This window comes from Symphalangus syndactylus, chromosome 24, assembly GCF_028878055.3.
Source record: "Symphalangus syndactylus isolate Jambi chromosome 24, NHGRI_mSymSyn1-v2.1_pri, whole genome shotgun sequence".
NCBI classification, from domain to species: Eukaryota; Metazoa; Chordata; class Mammalia; order Primates; family Hylobatidae; genus Symphalangus; species Symphalangus syndactylus.
The window spans coordinates 29,033,960-29,051,756 of NC_072446.2; the positions used below are offsets into that span (position 1 = coordinate 29,033,960).

Here is a 17,797-nt window from a genome sequence, read left to right on the forward strand (position 1 = left end):
GGAGTTTGAGACCAGTCTGGCCAACATGATGAAACCCTGTCTCTACTAAACATAAAAATGTTAGCCAGGTGTGGTGGTGCACACCTGTAATCCCAGCTACTCGGGAGGCTGAAGCAGGAGAATTGCTTGAGCCCAGGAGGCAGAGGTTGCAGTGAGCTGAGATCACACCACTGCACTCCTGCCTGGGCAACAGGGTGAGAGACTCTGTCAAAAACAACAACAACAACAACAACAACAACAACAACAACAACAACAACAAAAAGCACTGTGGAATTCTAGATACTCAAATAGATAAGCAAGCTGTTAAAATTAAGTTTAGCCTGAATCTGCTTCCTTACATATTTTAAGTTCAGCCTAAATGTTTCTCTGTACATAGTGAACTATAACCTAACTGGGTATGTAAACAGACTACATCCTACCTTCATACCAATGACTGAGTTTTGGCCAATCAAATATGGCCAACTGTTCAAACTGTGTTCAAACAAGGCAAATGCAAAGCTGTAAGCAATGCAGCTGTTACTTTACCTCACTTTGCTTTTTCTGTCCATAAATTCTCTCTGACCATGCGGCAGCACTGGAAATTCTCAGAACCTATTCTGTTTTTCTTTTTTCATTTATTTTTTTTTTAAGAGATGGGATGTTGCTATGTTGCCCAGGCTGGTCTTGAACTCCTGAGCTCGAGTGATCTTCCCATCTCAGCTTCCCAAAGGTGTGAGCCACTGCACCCAGCCACAGAACCTTTTCTGGTTTAGGGCACTGAAAGATTCAGAAATTGTTCTTTGCTTAATTAATCTGTTTAATTTGTCTAAAGTTTTTCATTTAACTTAAGACAAATTAAACAGATTAATTAAGCAAAGAACAATTTGGTGTCAGAAGTAGGAACCAAAGTGGAGCTCCTAGGGTCTCCTAGGAGCATCGAGCGATGAAATGAGTGACGTGCTGGACTCATTTTGTCCATTCCTCTCTCACAGCAACTGGGGATTGTGGGTAAGTTCTCAGATTCCAAAGCCCCATGAATTTGGGTTTCTAGCTATCCAAGTTTATTTGAGCAAATTTTTGATCTGAGCTGTCTTCAGAAGTCATGATAGAAAACTGGCAGTAAATGGCAATACTTCAGAGAGTAAGAAGTTCAGCTTTCAGAGATTTACAGGAATTTTTGGAGACAGAGTCTCGCTCTGTCACCCAGGCTGGAGTACAGTGGCGCAATCTTAGCTCACTGCAACATCCACCTCGCAGGTTCAAGCGATTCTCATGCCTCAGCCTCCCGAGTAGCTGGGACTATAGGCGCATGCCAGCATGCCCAGCTAATTTTTTTGTATTTTAGTAGAGATGGGGTTTCACTGTGTTGCCCAGGCTGGTCTTGAACTCCTGAGCTCAGACAATCCACCCGCCTCAGTCTCCCAAAGTGCTAGGATTACATGTGTGAGCCACTGTACCTGGCATGAAAGTTACAGGATTTTTTTTGTGTGTGTTCTGTCTCATTTGTTTCTTCTTCTTGCTTGTTTAAGTAGGGAAAAACTACTGGGTAAGTTGATCAAAGGGATCTGAGAGCCAAAGCCAAGATTCAGTATAAAAATAGCACCTTTAATTTCTGAAGAAAGAAGTACTCTACCTTTTGGCTATGCCTACCTATACCCATGAAAGTATTAGGCCCCAGAAGAAGCATGCACTTACAGAAATAGCAAAATCTTACTAAGGGTAATTTAAAATTACAGTGAAGTGTGGGTGTGGTGGCTCACACCTGTAATCCCAGAACTTTGGTCTAGGCAGGTGGATCACCTGAGGCCAGGAGTTTGAGACCAGCCTGGCCAATATGGCAAAACCCTGTCTCTACTAAAAAAACACAAAAGTTAGCCAGGTGTGGTGGCACATGCCTGTAATCCCAGCTACTTGGGAGGCTGAGGCAGGAGAATTGCTTGAACCCCGGAGGCAGAGGTTGCAGTGAGTCAGGATCATGCCACTACACTCCAGCCTGGGCAACAGAATGAGGCACTGTCTAAAAATAAACAAAAATAAATAAATAAAATTGCAATGAAATGTTCCAAATAAACAACACTGATACAGACAGGAGACAGGGAAATACTGGGTAGAAGAGGGTGGTTCCCCAGCAAAGGCCCCACCATCAAATCTGGATACTCACGGCCCTAAGTGAGGACAAGCGTTTCTGTTTTCACACCCAAAAAGTTGCCTTTTGGCCTGCCACTCCCCCATCCTGTACCCATATAAACCCTGAACTCCAGGCTCCAGAAGCAGATGAGAAGACGAGGAGACAAGGAGACAAGCAGACGAACAGCAGAACAGCACGGCAGAGAAGGAACGTCTGGAGGGGTTTGGCTGTGGATGTTCAGAGAATTGGCCACTGGACGGCCAAACTTCAGGGGAAGATCATCTTCCCACTCTATCCCCTGTCCAGCTCCCCATCCATCCTACTGAGAGCCACCACCACTGCTCAGTAAAACCCCTGCATTTATCCTTCAAGTCCACGTGTTACCTGATTCTTCCAGGATGCTGGACAAGAACTCAGGATACAGAAAGCTGTAACACTGGCCCTCTGCCCCTGCAAAAAGGCAGAGGATCCACTCAGCTGGTTAACACTTAAGCCATCTGTGGATGGCAAGGCTAAAAGAGCATACTGTAACATGTTCCCCCTTGGGCTTTGGGAATTGCAGACAGCCACCCCTAGACACTGTCATGGGGCTGGAGCCCAAAAGTGTCCACTCCTGTTCCTGCACCTGTCCATCTTTGTGCTCCCCATACCATAAGGGGTTTGAGCTTGCTGCAGCAGAACAGAGAGCCACAACCCTGTTGCATGTCCTGCAAGGGGGGCCAGGGAACTCTCCCATTTCAACCCTGCACTTTAAGAAGTGCATTTAAAAAAGAAGGCTCCACCAGGTGCGGCAGCTTATGCCTGTAATCCCAACACCTTGGGAGGCCAAGGCAGGTGGATCATGAGGTCAGGAGATCGAGACCATCCTGGCTAACACAGTGAAACCCCGTCTCTACTAAAAACACACACACACACACAAAGTTAGCTGGGTGTGGTGGCAGGCGCCTGTAGTCCCAGCTACTCGGGAGGCTGAGGCAAGAGAATGGTGTGAACCCGGGAGGCAGAGCTTGCAGTGAGCTGAGATCACGCCACTGCACTCCAGCCTGGGCAACAGAGCGAGACTCCGTCTCAAAAAAAAAAAAAAGAAAAAAAATGAAGGCTCCAGGGATGTCTATTGATGTGCAAAAGTTTCTAAAAAGATTCAGTATTGTTATTGGCTCTTTTAAAAGGATTTATAAAAGGCAAATAAAAAACTTGAGACTAATTAATTAAAAAATAAAATCCAGCTGGGCACAATGGCTCACACCTGTAATCCCAGCACTTTGGGAGGCCAAGGCAGGCAGATCATGTGAGGCCAGGACTTTGACACCAGCCTGGCTAACGTGGTGAAACCTTTTCTCTACTAAGAATACAAAAATTAGCCAGGCATGGTGGCAGGCAACTGTAATCCCAGCTACTTAGGAGGCTGAGGCACAAAAATCATTTGAACCCAGGGATGGAGGTTGCAGCGAGCCAAAATTGTACCACTGCACTCCAGCCTGGGTGACAGAGCAAGACTCTTTTCTTCTTCTTTTTCTGTTAAAATAAAAAAAAAATTAATTTGCTAATTTTCACTTTGTTACTATCTGATATGGTTTGGCTGTGTCCTCACTCAAATCTCATCTTGAATTCCCATGGGTTGTGGGAGGGACCTGATGGGAGGTAATTGAATCACAGAGTGGGGTGTTTTCCCGTGCTGTTCTCGTGATAGTGAGTAAGTCTCATGAGATCTGATAGTTTTATAAAGGGGAGTTTCCCTCTACAAACTCTCTTCTCTTGTCTGCTGCCATGTGAGATGTGCCTTTCACCTTCTGCTATGGTTGTGAGGCCTCCCCAGCCACGTGGAGCTGTAAGTCCATTAAACCGCTTTCTTTTGTAAATTGCCCAGTCTCAGGTATGTTTTTATCAGCAGCGTGAAAATGGAATAATGCAGTAAATTGGAACCAGTAGAGTGTGGTGCTGCTGAAAAGATACCCAAAAATGTGGAAGCAACTTTGGAACTGGGTAACAAGCAGAGACTGGAACAGTTTGGAGGGCTCAGAAGAAACAGGAAAAGTTTGGAACTTTTTAGAGACTTGTTGAATGGCTTTGACCAAAATGTTGATAATGATATGGACAATGAAATCCAGGCTGAGGTAGTCTCAGATGGAGATAAGGAACTTGTTGGGAACTAGAGCAAAGATGACTCTTTTTATGTTTTAGCAAAGAGACTGGCGGCACTTTGCCCCTGCCCTAGAGATCTGTGGAACTTTGAACTTGAGAGAGATGATTTAGGGTATCTTTTGGAAGAAATTTCTAAGCAGCAACACATTCAAGAGGTGACTTGGGTGCTGTTAAAGGCATTCAAGTTTAAAAGGGAAACAGAGCATAAAAGCTTGGAAAATTTGCAGCCTGACAATATGATAGAAAAGAAAATCCCACTTTCTGAGGAGAAATTCAAATCAGCTGCAGAAATTTGCATAAGTAATGAGGAGCCGAATGTTAATCCCCAAGACAATGGGAAAAATGTCTGCAGGGCATGTCAGAGGTCTTCACGGCAGCCCCTCCCATCATACGTCTGGAGGCCTAGGAGGAAAAGATGGTTTTGTGGGCTGGGCCCAGGGCCCCCCTGCTCTGTGCAGCCTAGGGACTTGGTACCCTGTGTTCCAGTCTCTCCAGCCATGGATAAAAGGGGCCAAGGTGCAGCTCAGGGTGTTGCTTCAGAGGGTGCAAGCCCCAAGCCTTGGCAGCTTCCACATGGTGTTCAGCCTGTGGGTGCACAGAAATAAAAAACTGAGGTTTGGGATCCTCCACCTAGATTTCAGAGCATGTACAGAAACGCCCAGATGCCCAGGCAGAAGTTTGCTGCAGGGGTGGGGCCCTCATTGAGACTCTCCACTAGGGCAGTGTGGAAGGGAAATGTGGGGTTGGAGCCGCCACACAGAGTCCCTATCAGAGCACCGCCTAGTGGAGCTGTGAGAAGAGGGCCATTATCCTCCAGACCCCAGAATGGTAGATCCACCGACAGCTTGCACTGTGCACCTGGAAAAGCTGCAGACACTTAATGCCAGCCAGTGAGAGCAGCCAGGAGGGGTGAAAAAGCTGCAAAGCCACAGGGGTGGAGCTACCCAAGACCATGGGAACCCACGATCAGCGTGACCTGGATGTGAGACATGGAGTCAAAGGAAATCATTTTGGAGCTTTAAGATTTGACTGCCCTGCTGGATTTCAGACTCTCATGGGGCCTGCAGCCCCTTTGTTTTCACCAATTTCTCCCATTTGGAATGGCTGTATTTACCAAATGCCTGTACCCCCATTGTATCTAGGAAGTAACTAACTTACTTTTGATTTTACAGGCTCATATGTGGAAGGAACTTGTCTTGTCTCAGATGAAACTTTGGACTGTAGACTTTTGAGTTAATGCTGAAATGAGTTAAGACTTTGGGGGACTGCTAGGAAGGCATGATTGGTTTTGAAATGTGAAGACATGAGATTTGTGAGGGGCTGGGGCAGAATGATATGGTTTGGCTGTGTCCCTACCCAAATCTCATCTTGAGTTCCCAGGTGTTGTGGGAGGGACCTGGTGGGAGGTAATTGAATCATGAGGGCAGGTCTTCCCTGTTATGTTCTCATGATAGTGAGTCTCACGAGATCTGATGGTTTTATAAAGGGGAGTTTACCTGCACAAGCTCTCTTCTCTTGTTTACTGCCATGTGAGACATGCCTTTCACTTTCCACTATGATTGTGAAGCCTACCCAACCACGTGGAACTGTAAGTCCATTAAGCCTCTTTCTTTTGTAAATTGCCCAGTCTCAGGTATGTCTTTATCAGCAGCATGAAAATGGACTAATACACTATTCCACCCTAAAGGCTAAAAGAAACCATCCTGGATAGTGTTTATAAAAGGTATGCCCTCTGACTGGGCATGGTAGCTCACCCCTGTAATCCCAGCTCTTTGAGAGGCCAAGGTGGGAGGAATCACTTGAGCCCAGGAGTTGGAGACCAGCCTGGGCAACATAGTGAGACCTCTTGAGACCTCTTCTCTAAAAAAAAAAATTAAAAAGTTATGCCCTCAGGTAAAGTATGTTTGCTGCCTTTTCAGAGATATCCATGCTGGGCTCATGCATAGCAAATCCTTTCTTTGCCCAATTCCTGAATGGGCTTCACCCAGAACTCAGTAGTTTTATTTTATTTTATTTCATTTTTTTATAATGTGCAAAGAGAAGGAGAAATAACTCAGTAAATTTAGCTAAGAAACAGTAGCTACATTAAAAAGACCACCTATTGAACTAAATCCATCTCCAAAATACATCTTTCTGACATTTAGCTGGCCATCTTAAAACATTTTTGTAAAATAAATTTACAGCTATAACGAAAATTTTCATTTGTAAGAGTTCTGAGAGGGATGACTGAGTCACTAAAAAACTCTTACCATTGTTTTAAATTTACATAACAAGTCTTTGCTTTGTTTAAGGTGCTTTTCCTTCCCAATTTTTTTTAACTGGGCCTTCACACCCTTCTTCCTTGGTTTTGGCAAATGATGGTACAATGTTTAGACCTCAAGTCTCAGCTCTGTGCTTTTGAGATATAAATTTTCTGTCTTCACTGAAGAATTATTTATTTATTTATTTTATTGTTTGAGATGAAGTCTCACTCTTGTTGCCCAGGCTGGAGTGCAATGGCACAATCTTGGTTCACTGCAACCTCTGCCTCCCGAGTTCAAGTGATTCTCCTGCCTCAGCCTCCCAAGTAGCTGGGATTACAGGTGTGCACCACCATGCCTGACTAATTTTGTATTTTTAGTAGAGGCAGGGTTTCACCATGTTGGTCAGGCTGATCTTGAACTCCTGACCTCATGTGATCCACCTGCCTCAGCCTCCCAAATTGCTGGGCTTACAGGCGTGAGCCACCATGCCTGGCTGAGTCATCTTTTTAGAAGGCAAATTATTGCCTACTGAACAATTGCTTTGAGCAACAAAACAGGTAATTGGAAGATTGATCATCTGAGTGGGGAAAAATTATTTATTTATTTACTTATTTATATTGAGGCAGGGTCACACTCTGTTGCCCAGGCTGGAGTGCAGTGGTGCAATCACAGCTCACTGCAGCCTCGGCCTCCGAAGGCTCAGGTGATCCTCCTGCCTCAACCCCTGCCAAGTAGTTGGGACTACAGGCATGTGCCACCATACCCAGCTAATTTTTGTATTTTCAGTAGAGATAGGGTTTCACCATGTTGCTCAGGCTGGTCTCAAACTCCTGGGCTCAAGCAATCCACCCACCTTGGCCTCCCAAAGTGCTGAGATTACAGGCATGAGCCACCATGCTTGGCTGAAAAAATTATTTAAAAGCCAGAAAATACAAATTCTTTATGAAAGCTTAAGATCACTTTCTGTACGTATATCTATATGTCTATATGGGTTGTGTGTATGTGATAATATTTGGTACATTAAGCTAGTTTTTAAATTATTGATATAATAGGAATGGCTTCAAAATTATCAGTTAAATATAATTCAGAAATTGTTGCCTGGGTCTACTGGTTAAACAGGTTTATGCTGTCTCCAATACATGTTTTAAGGGCCACAAAACTGCTGCTTCTATATTTTTGATACTTGCTTGATTTGTCTGTGAGCTTGTTTTTGGTTTTGAGCTTCTGGATTCTGGAATCCGACAGGTGGCCATATTAAGACCTGGGGACATGTTTTCAGCACCTAGACCACCAGCTAGCTTCAAGGCAGAATCAAGCCCAATATGGCCCCTTCCTCTCTGGTCCATCTTTGCCTCTTGGCTATTCTGGGAGGGGTTTGATCCTCTAGGCATCATTTTCACAGATCTGCCTGTTGTCCTGAGCTCCAAATGTGGCACATAAATTCTGGACCCAGAGGAACCCTGCCCTCTTTAGCCATCCTGGGTGCCACATGGCTACATGAGACCCAGGATGACTGGGGAAGACATTAGAGAGGGTACCTGTGTCAGAGTTTCAAATTTATTTTTAGTAATCTAAAATCTTATAGTTATGTTATATTAAATTAAGTAATAATCATAAAATGTCTGAGCCATTTATAAATAAAATACCAAACATTTATTATTAAATATAAGTTTAAGTTGATATGCTTTGGCATCTTATTTTTTATATGGTATAGAAAAGCTAAATATATTTAGATTTGCTAATAAAGAAAAAATGTGAGGCTGGGTGCAGTGGCTCATGCCTGTAATCCCAGCACTTTGGGAAGCTGAGGCAGGAGGACTGCTTCAGCTCACAAGTTTGAGACCAGCCTGGGCAACATAGTGAGATCCTATCTCTACAAAAATAAAAAAATTAGCTTGGACTACAGGCCACATTTTATATTTGTATGTTAAAATAATAATAAAAAAAATCTGATTTTTCTCTCTCGGAGACAGGGTCTCACTCTGTCACTCAGGCTGGAATGCCATGGTGCGATCATACCTCACTGCAGCTTTGAACTCCCAGGCCCAAGTGATACTCCTGCCTCAGCCTCCTGAGTAACTAGAACTACAGGTACACACCACCACACTGGCCAATTTTTTTATTCTTTATAGAAACAGGATGTCACTATGTTTCCCAGGCTGGTCTCCAACTCCTAGGCTCAAGTGATTCTCCTGCCTTGGGCTCCTAAAGTGCTGGGATTACAAGTGTGAGCCACCATGCCCAGCCTGGTTTTCTCTTTTAAACAAAAATGTCATGCAGTATTAATAAAATACAATAAAATATTTTTGCTCACCTTTTGCATAAACTGCAAAACAATTTTTAAAAAGGAAAGGGCAGGAGAGACAGATTCTGTCTCATGCTATTCTTGTTTAGGTCTTTTGATTGTTTGGAAAACAGTCTTCTCTCTATCAAAAAGTAAAGGTTTTTGCTTTTTAAAATCTGAATTATCACAGTGACCTGTGATCCTATTTTGATAAGGTCTTTTAATCCTTTAACATATTTGACAGGCTTCTCAAAATCAAATTTCAAATTAAAAATTGTCTTTTTTTTTTTTTTTGCCTTTAACCTTGGGATGCATCACAGGGTTCTTGCAGCATCCAGAAGAAAGATAATAAAAGGGCTTATTTGATGTGTTAAATTACATGGGAAGCATTGTCAAATAAGAAATAATGTTTAGGCCACACATGGTGGCTTACGCCTGCAATCCCAGAACTTTGCAAGCGTGGATCACTTGAGCCCAGGAGTATGAGATCAGCCTGAGCAACATGGGGAGATCCTGTCTCTATTTTAAATAAACAAATAAAAAGGAAAAAGTAATGATGTTTAACTTTCTTTGAGTTTTGTTTTTATGAATGTTATTAACATATGTTCCAAAATTGTATAAGATTCCCCAAATTCTGATATGTCTGGATGTGTGTGTGTGTGTGTGTGTGTGTGTCTGCGTGTGTGTATATATCATTTTATATATATGGTTATATATATATATATAATTATAGTTATTATGTTAAATTACTGTAGATCACAAAAATGAACAAATTTGTAAATTGTGTCTTTAACAATGACAATTAAGTTGGTTCTATAGTTAATTGCTTAATTCTGATGCAGTTTCTAAAAGTTCTTGGCTGGCATGGTGGCTCACACCTATAATCCCAGCACTTTGGGAGGCCAAGGTCGGAAAATCGCTTGAGCCCGAGAGTTCCAGACTAGCCTGAGTAACATAGGGAAATCCTGTCTCTATAAAAAATAAAAGTAAATTAGCCAGGTGTGGTGGTGCATGCCTGTAGGTCCCAGCTACCAGGGAGGCTTCAACCTGGGAGGTCAAGGATGCAGTGAGCTGTGATCACACCACTGCATTCTAGCCTGGGCGACAGGGTGACACCCTGTCTCAAAAAAATAAAAAAATAAAATTAAAGTGAAAACTCTTCTCAAGAAGTAAAATCCTAGAGTATTATGTCTTCAAGGAGGTTCATGGAAAAAGTAAAAAAGACCCTTACAAGCACTTTGTTTTTCCTGAGAAGCACTCTTAAACACAGGTTTCTGATAAGTTTTCAATCATACCATTTGGACTGGATAAGAATTCCCAGAAGTGTAATAAAGAGAATGACTGATAAAACTGCTCACCCAAGAAAGAGAGGAGTTAATTGAATATCAAGACAATAGTTTCCCAGATTTTCATGCTAAATCAGGCAGTCCAGAAATTGTTTAGATATGCAATTTGAATGAACCCATGGTCCAAGACAAATGACCTATGATAACCCATCTAATAAATCGTGCTATACATATGACTTGGGGAAACGAAATCAGTATTTAAGAGGATATAAACCTAATGTTAAGCATGTACTCATAGAGAGCCTGGATGCTTGTCTAGTCCTTCCTGAGTCCTTAAAGCTTCCGTTATTAAAAGCTCTGCACTCCATGACTCCTCATGGAAGAGACAAAATTATCCAAACAGGAATCATATATATATATATGATTCGATGACTGTTCTAAATTGCTAAAATAACTTATGACCAGTGTTTGGTTTGTTAAACCTATAATCCTGGGAAGACAATCAAAACTTCAGGTATATTTCTGCTACCTGATGGGCTATTTAAACATTTATAGATGGACTGCATTTAATTGTCATTTTCAATGTATGTTTTCTGGCTTTATAGAAACTTTCCCATGTAAGTGGGCTGATGCTATAACAGTAGCTAAAAGGTTATTAGGAAATGTATTTCTCTCATGGACATTCCTGGAGAAATCTCCAGTGATAGGGGTACTTGTTTCACTGGACAAGTTGTAAAATGGTTAAATAAGGTATTACAGATACAATAAATATCTGGAAAAGCTACCTAAATCAACTGTATTGGCTTGGTCAAAGGCATTAGGAATTGATAACAATCAGATCCACTTTCAGTGGAAAACATGAGTTGACCCCATATGAAATAGTCACTAAAAGGTCTATGCTCCTAATAATAGAATCGCATGTATCTTCCACTCCTAATCTCTGATATGACTAAATGCTATAAGGCTTTCTTTCTTTCTTTTTCTTTCTCTTTCTTTCTTTTTTTTTGAGACTTGGTCTTTGTTGCCTACACTGGAGTGCAGTGGCACCATCATGGCTTACTCCAACCTCCATGTCCCGGGCTCAAGTCATCCTTCCACCTTAGCCTCCTGAGTACAGTGGCTGGGACCACGAGCATGCACTACCATGCCCGGCTAATTTTTATATTTTTGGTAGAGACTCGGTTGCACCCTGTTGCCCAGGCTGGTCTCCAACTCCTGAGCTCAAGCAATCCTCCTGCCTCCGACTCCCAAAGTGCTGGGACTACAGGTGTGAGCCACTGCACCCAGCCTTTCAAGGCTTTAATGCATTCTGCCAAAGTGTATTTTCACCAGGTAAAGGAAACTTTTCATGATCCACTGACTAAGGACAGTTGAAGACTTCACTATCTAGAACTCAGAGATTGGGACTTTTGGAAATGACATCAGAGAAAAATTGCACTTGCTACCCACACTGCAGCAAAACTTTGTGACTTTGAGCTTTGGGTTTGTGATCTTGCAACTCAGAAGAGCCCTGCTAGAACTGTACACCTATTGGAGAACATAAGGTAAAGCTAACCAGAGAAGGTTCTCTCCAGAAGCAGACGACATCCTAGATGTGGACAGCTTTCCCAAAATCAGGGATCAACATTCCTCTGCCATCATGAGATTCTTACTTCTCCTAATTTTTTCCTTACTTATGCCTCTATGAACAATAGAACTGGAAAAGAGGTCTTGTGTGCACCCGTGGGGTATACTTTTATTTGTGGAGGATTTTGCAGCCAATCTTATACATGGACAATCTTATGCCTTGATAGATGGAAGATATAGGGCCAATGTCGGTGAGAAATTTTAATGGTACGTTTGTTGCATCATAATCAGTCAGAAACAGAACACTGGTCCACTCTTAACCTACATCATAGGTTAAAGAATACATTGCGGCAGGTACAGGAGGCAATCAGCCTGACCCTTCACTGAGCTGTTAACACTTAGCTGTCCACAGACTGCAAGCTGAGTGAAATGAGCCACTCCAGTTCCTGCTCACAAGGGGGTCAAGGTCAAGGGAACAAGCACCATCTCAAGGCAACCATCAGGTAATGGTCAGGCAGTTGTTCAGCTGTCTCTCTAAAATAATAATTGGTCACATCTGGCACCAAGGAAAAATTAATCTCCCAATAGACAGAAAACACCTGAAGCTGGTGATCCGCAGCTTCCCACTAAGATCTCAGAATTTGGGTGAGTGGGTCCAAGCATGTGCACTAAGAGGCAAAATGGTGGAGTTTAACTGGTACACGACCTTTCTCTAGGTACACTTGGCTGGTAAGGGGAAAATGCCTGAAGTGAGCATGCACACAGCTTCAGTAAACACACCACGCATGCACCCCTTCCCAAGTGTTGGCAGGCTACTGCATATGCGGACAGCCTGCCCCAAGGAAAAATCAAGGGAGGAGAGATGCAAAACTCCAGAAGCATGCCAATGTATAAAACCCCAAGTCTAAGGTCAGTCAGGGCACTTGGATTGCTCAAGTTGCCTGCTTGGCCCTGTTCCAAGTGTATTTTACTTCCTTTCATTCCTGCTCTAAAACTTTTTCATAAACTTTCACTGTTTCTCTAAAAAAAAAAGAAAAAGAAAACATCGCCAGGGAGGCTTCACTCTTTTAGATGGGCATCATTTGTTAGATCTCTTTTTCTATGGTTTGGAGTAAATGAGGCAATAATTAGAAATTTATCCCTTATAATAGTCTCTATAAGATTCTACTACAAAGGTTTTCGTTAGACAACAGACTTTAAATTCTCTTGCTAAATTGTAGTAGGATGGGCTCGTGTCTGTAATCCCAGCACTTTGTGAGGCAGAGGCCAGTGGATTGCTTGAGCCCAGGAGTTTGTGACTAGCCTGGGCAACATAGCAAGATCCCATCTCTACAAAAAATAAACACAAAAATTGGCCAAATATGGTGTTATGTGCCTGTAGTCCCAGCTACTTGAGAGGCTGAGGCAGGAGGATCACTTGAGCCTGGGAGATCGAGGCTGCAGTGAGATATGATTTCCAGCCTGAGTGACAGAGTAAGATCCTCTTTCAAAAAAGTTGAATAAATAAGGTTGTGCTCTTTTTTTTTTTTTTTTTAAGAGACGAGGTCTCACTATGTTGCCCAGGCTGGTCTCAAACTCGAGTTCAAGCAATCCTCCTTTCTCTGCCCCCTAAAGTGCTGGAGTGCTGGGATTACAGGTGTGAGCCGCACACCTGGCCTCATTCCCTTCTTTCTCATGCCCCCTTTCTCTCTATCTCCTTCCTTCCCTCCCTTATGTTAAATACAAATTTTAGGAGTTCATTATTTGGACTGGGCTCTGGCATTAGACCCAATGGACCAAACCAAAATGGAGTACAAATGCTGAAGTTCCACACCACTAAGCCAAAACCAAGATTTTTTTTTTTTTTTTGAGATGGAGTTTTGCTCTTGTCACCCAGGCTGGAGTGCAATGGCATGATCTCAGCTCATTTCAACTTCTACCTCCCAGGTTCAAGCAATTCTCCCGCCTCAACCTCCTGAGTAGCTGGGGATTATAGGTGCCCACCACCAAGCCCAGCTAATTTTTGTATTTTTAGTAGAGACAGGGTTTCACCATGTTGGCCAGGCTGGTCTCAAACTCCTGACCTCACGTGATACACCTGCCTTGGCCTCCCAAAGTGCTGGGATTTACAGGTGTGAGCCATTGCACCCAGCCTGAAATCACTGTTATCAAACCTTCCAAGAAATCAGGAGAGAGTGAAATAATAACCAAATCTCCAAACAGGCCAGTTTTAGACCTACAGGACTACAGGTGCATGCCACCACACCTGCCTAATTTTTATTTTTTTTGTAGAGAGAGGGTCTCACTATGTTGCCCCAGCTGGTCTCAAACTCCTAGGCTCAAGAGATCCTCTTGCCTTAGCCTCCCAAAGTGTGTGATTACAGGTGTGAGCCCTCACACCTAGTCCAGCCATTCTATATTGTTCTTCTGTGCTCTCTTAATGTTTAACCATGCCTTTTATTTAAATAATTCCAGGAACTGGCCTTAGGATATCCAGAATATCAAACCAAGGTTGAGAGTGTCCCATCTCAGGAAAGAATGCTGAACAATTGATTTACAGCCTTGTTGCCTCCAGCTAGACCACCAGGTGGCCCATTACCCAACATAACCATTGGAACTAGATAATGCTGACCTGCATACCCTACCCCCTCAGAGCTTTGCCCCGTCCTGCCTGCATATCTACCCCTGATATTATTTATTTTTAAATAATTTTAAATTAAAATATGGAATGCTTCACGAATTTGCATGCCATCCTTGCGCAGGGGTCATGCTAATCTTCTCTGTATCGTTCCAATTTTAGTATATATGCTGCTGAAGCAAGCACTAAGTGTGATGTTTTATATTCCTCTGAAATAGGAAATATTTACTTACTGCTTAACTTACTTGCTATTATCTGTAGCGTCACAACAGGAAACAGAAGGCACACTCCCACTTGAGTAATTTGAAGAGAATATAATAAATCATTAACTTATTTACAATGGTGTGGGCAGGGTGTAGGAAAATTACAATGGTTAGCATAAGATGGTGGGGCTAGGACAATGGGAGGCAGTGGTTACCGGGACTTGGAACAAGAGGGCTGTGTACACCAGACACTATGGCCTTTGGTTGAAGGCCACCGCCAGCCTTAGTTAAGCCTTCGGGGGTGGGGGTGGGGTGCTGTGGGAATAAAGACCCCAACTTCCATCTCCTCCCTCTCTCCACGTCCCACTCAGAAACCAGAGGGCAGGGAAGTGTGTGGATGAAATCATGAGGCTAGTTTCCTGAGGCTCAGACAGGCGAATAGGAAATTGGGATGGAAAAATGGAAGATATCTCTCATATTCATTTAGGCAAAATGAAACGACTGAACTTCAGAATGCTGCCTTGTGTGTGACTTTGGGCATGTGGGTTTACCTGACCTGTTTCATCATCTGTAAAATGCTGGATAACAGTTTCTACCACGTATAGTTATTGCAGAGACAGATGTGGAGTTGCCTAGCACCCCATTATCAGTTAGCTATCATTGTCGCTAACCCCCAAAACTGAGTAGTACACAACAGTATGTTTTTACTTTTCACATTTCTGCAGGTTGGCTGATCTGGGCTGGGTTCTGCTTCGAGCCGGTGGCCAAGGCTCACAGGCAGCTCTGGCCAGCCTGTCTCTTGCCCTCTTGTCCTCTGGCTGAGGTGTATTATTCTCATAGAGACAGCTGGGATGCAGGAGAGCAAGCCCAGGTGTGCAAGTGTGTCTTAACATGTTGTCTTAAGTGTGTCTTAAGGTGTTGTCTTAAGTATGTCTTAAGGCTTTAGCTGTGTTGTATTAATTTTTCTGGAGCTTCGGTAACAAATTACCACAAACTTGGTGGCCTAAAATATACATATATTTTTTGAGACGGAGTCTCGCTCTGTTGCCCAGGCTGGAGTGCAGTGGCACATCTCAGCTCACTGCAAGCTCCACCTCCCGGGTTCACGCCATTCTCCTGCCTCATCCTCCCAAGTAGCTGGGACTACAGGCGCCTGCCACCACGCCTGGCTAATTTTTTGTATTTTTAGTAGAGACGGGGTTTCACCGTGTTAGCCAAGATGGTCTCGATCTCCTGACCTCATGATCCGCCCACCTCGGCCTCCCAAAGTGCTGGGATTACAGGCGTGAGCCACGGCGCCTGGCCTAAAATATTTTCAAAGTAATGGCAAAAACCGCAATTACATTTGCACCAACCTAATAACACAAATTTATTGTCTTATGGTTCTGGAGATCAAAAGTCAGAAATGGGTTTCACTGGGCCAATCAAGGGAGAGAGGGAGGCAGGGGCCCGCCCGGTCAGGGAGTCGGCAGGGCTGTGCTCCCTTAGGGAGAACCCGTTTCCTCGTTCCGTGGCTCCGCCCATCTTCAGAGCTGACAGTAGAGCATCTCCAATCTACTGGTGCTTCCATTTTTACTCCAACTTTTGACTCTCCAGCCTCCCTAGATTATAAGGGAGGCTGGAGAGTCAAAAAAAGCCTCCCTTTGTGATTACACTGGGCCTAGCCAGATAATCGCATCTCCAGAACATTATTTAATTACCTCTGCAAAGTGTCTTTTACAATGTTAGTTACATATTCACAGGTTCTGGAGATTAGCTCGTGGACCTTTTGGGGGGCGGGGGAGGGTATCATTCAGCCTACCAAATAGATCATGCCTGCTAAATTCCATTGGCCAACATCAAGAGAGGGAAGTACTCATAAATGCAGAAAGGGGAGATAGTAAGTATTTCTGACAGTAACGTAATCTACCACACATCTGGCAAGGTACTTTTTTTTTTTTTTTTTTTTTTTTTGGAGACAGTCTTGCTCTGTCGCCCAGGCTGGAGTGCAGTGGCGTGATCTTGGCTTACTGCAACCTCCGCCTCCTGAGTTCAAGAGATCCTCCTGCCTCAGCCTCTGGAGTAGCTGGGATTACAGGAGCCTGCCACCATGCCCAGCTAATTTTTTTATTTTTAGTAGAGATGGGTTTTCGCCATGTTGGCCAGGCCGGTCTTGAACTCCTGACCTCAGGCGATCTGCCTGCCTCGGCCTCCCAAAGTGCAGGGATTACAGGCATTAGCCACCGCACTCGGCCAAAGTTTTTAATAAATGCTTACTGAATATGAGTTGGACTATGATGACTCATGGTGCTATACTTTTCCAGGGCTTCCTGAAAAACTTCCTGAAAACACCAGTGAGCACTGATCATCTTATTATGATCACAGCCACACTGTTGTCTGGGCTTGAGTTACTGCTGGGTCTGCAGGCAATGGTCAAGGTGGATGAAAACTATAATTTGAGGTCTTTACTTACTCATTCCATTTATAGTGCTGTTGTGTACTCTAGAATCACACTGAAAGTTAGGCTCTGAATTTTCCTTCTTCCTCTACTCATTATTCAGAGCAAGATGACACATTATCTGCTTTAAACCATCTGACCGTGCGGAAAAGAGGCCGCAGGATCTTAGAGAAACAATTTCCTTTTAATCCTCTTATCCCTTTGCCAGAAACGGCCCAGAAGTCAGCTGAGGAAGCATATATCAAGGCAGGGAAGCCATACACTGCTCTGCTTTGAGCAGGTTAGAGCAATCCTGGAGTGCTTTGTTTACCAGTGGACACCACTCTGTAACAGTGGCACTCACAAGGCCAGGCGCAGTGGCTCATGCCTGTAATCCCAGCACTTTGGGAGGCCGAGGCGGGCGGATCACAAGGTCAGGAGATCGAGACCATCCTGGCTAACATGGTGAAACCCCGTCTCTACTAAAAATACAAAAAAAAATTAGCCAGGCATGGTGGCAGGCACCTGTAGTCCCAGCTACTCGGGAGGCTGAGGCAGGAGAATGGCATGAACCTGGGAGGCGGAGCTTGCAGTGAGCCGAGATCGCGCCATTGCACTCCAGCCTGGGCGACAGAGCAAGACTCTGTCTTGAAAAAAAAAAAAAGAGTGGCACTCACAAATTAAGAGTGCAGGAAGACAACATATGGTTAGGAGATTCAAAACTGTGGCACTGACTGAGGCAGGGTTGAGATGGTTTCTGCTTGGAGAAGAGAGGACCTTCAGATGACCAGAAGGTAACATGATTTGTGTGGCCAGAGGGAGAATCAGGTAATATTTTCCTAGCTCTGTCAACCGAGAAGGCCTATGACCAAACAAGTGGCAATGAATTTGCTTATTGCCCAGACTGGTTGCTAAATACCATTTCCAACAAAA

The 17,797-nt window shown here is 43.7% G+C and overlaps 1 non-coding gene across 1 annotated transcript; it reads right to left on the minus strand.

The window, feature by feature from the left end:
- Positions 1-14,324: 14,324 nt before the first annotated feature.
- Positions 14,325-14,431, minus strand: LOC129474975 (U6 spliceosomal RNA). Its single transcript, XR_008654714.1, has one exon. It is a non-coding gene; the product is annotated as a U6 spliceosomal RNA (small nuclear RNA).
- Between the last annotated feature and the right edge of the window lie 3,366 nt (positions 14,432-17,797).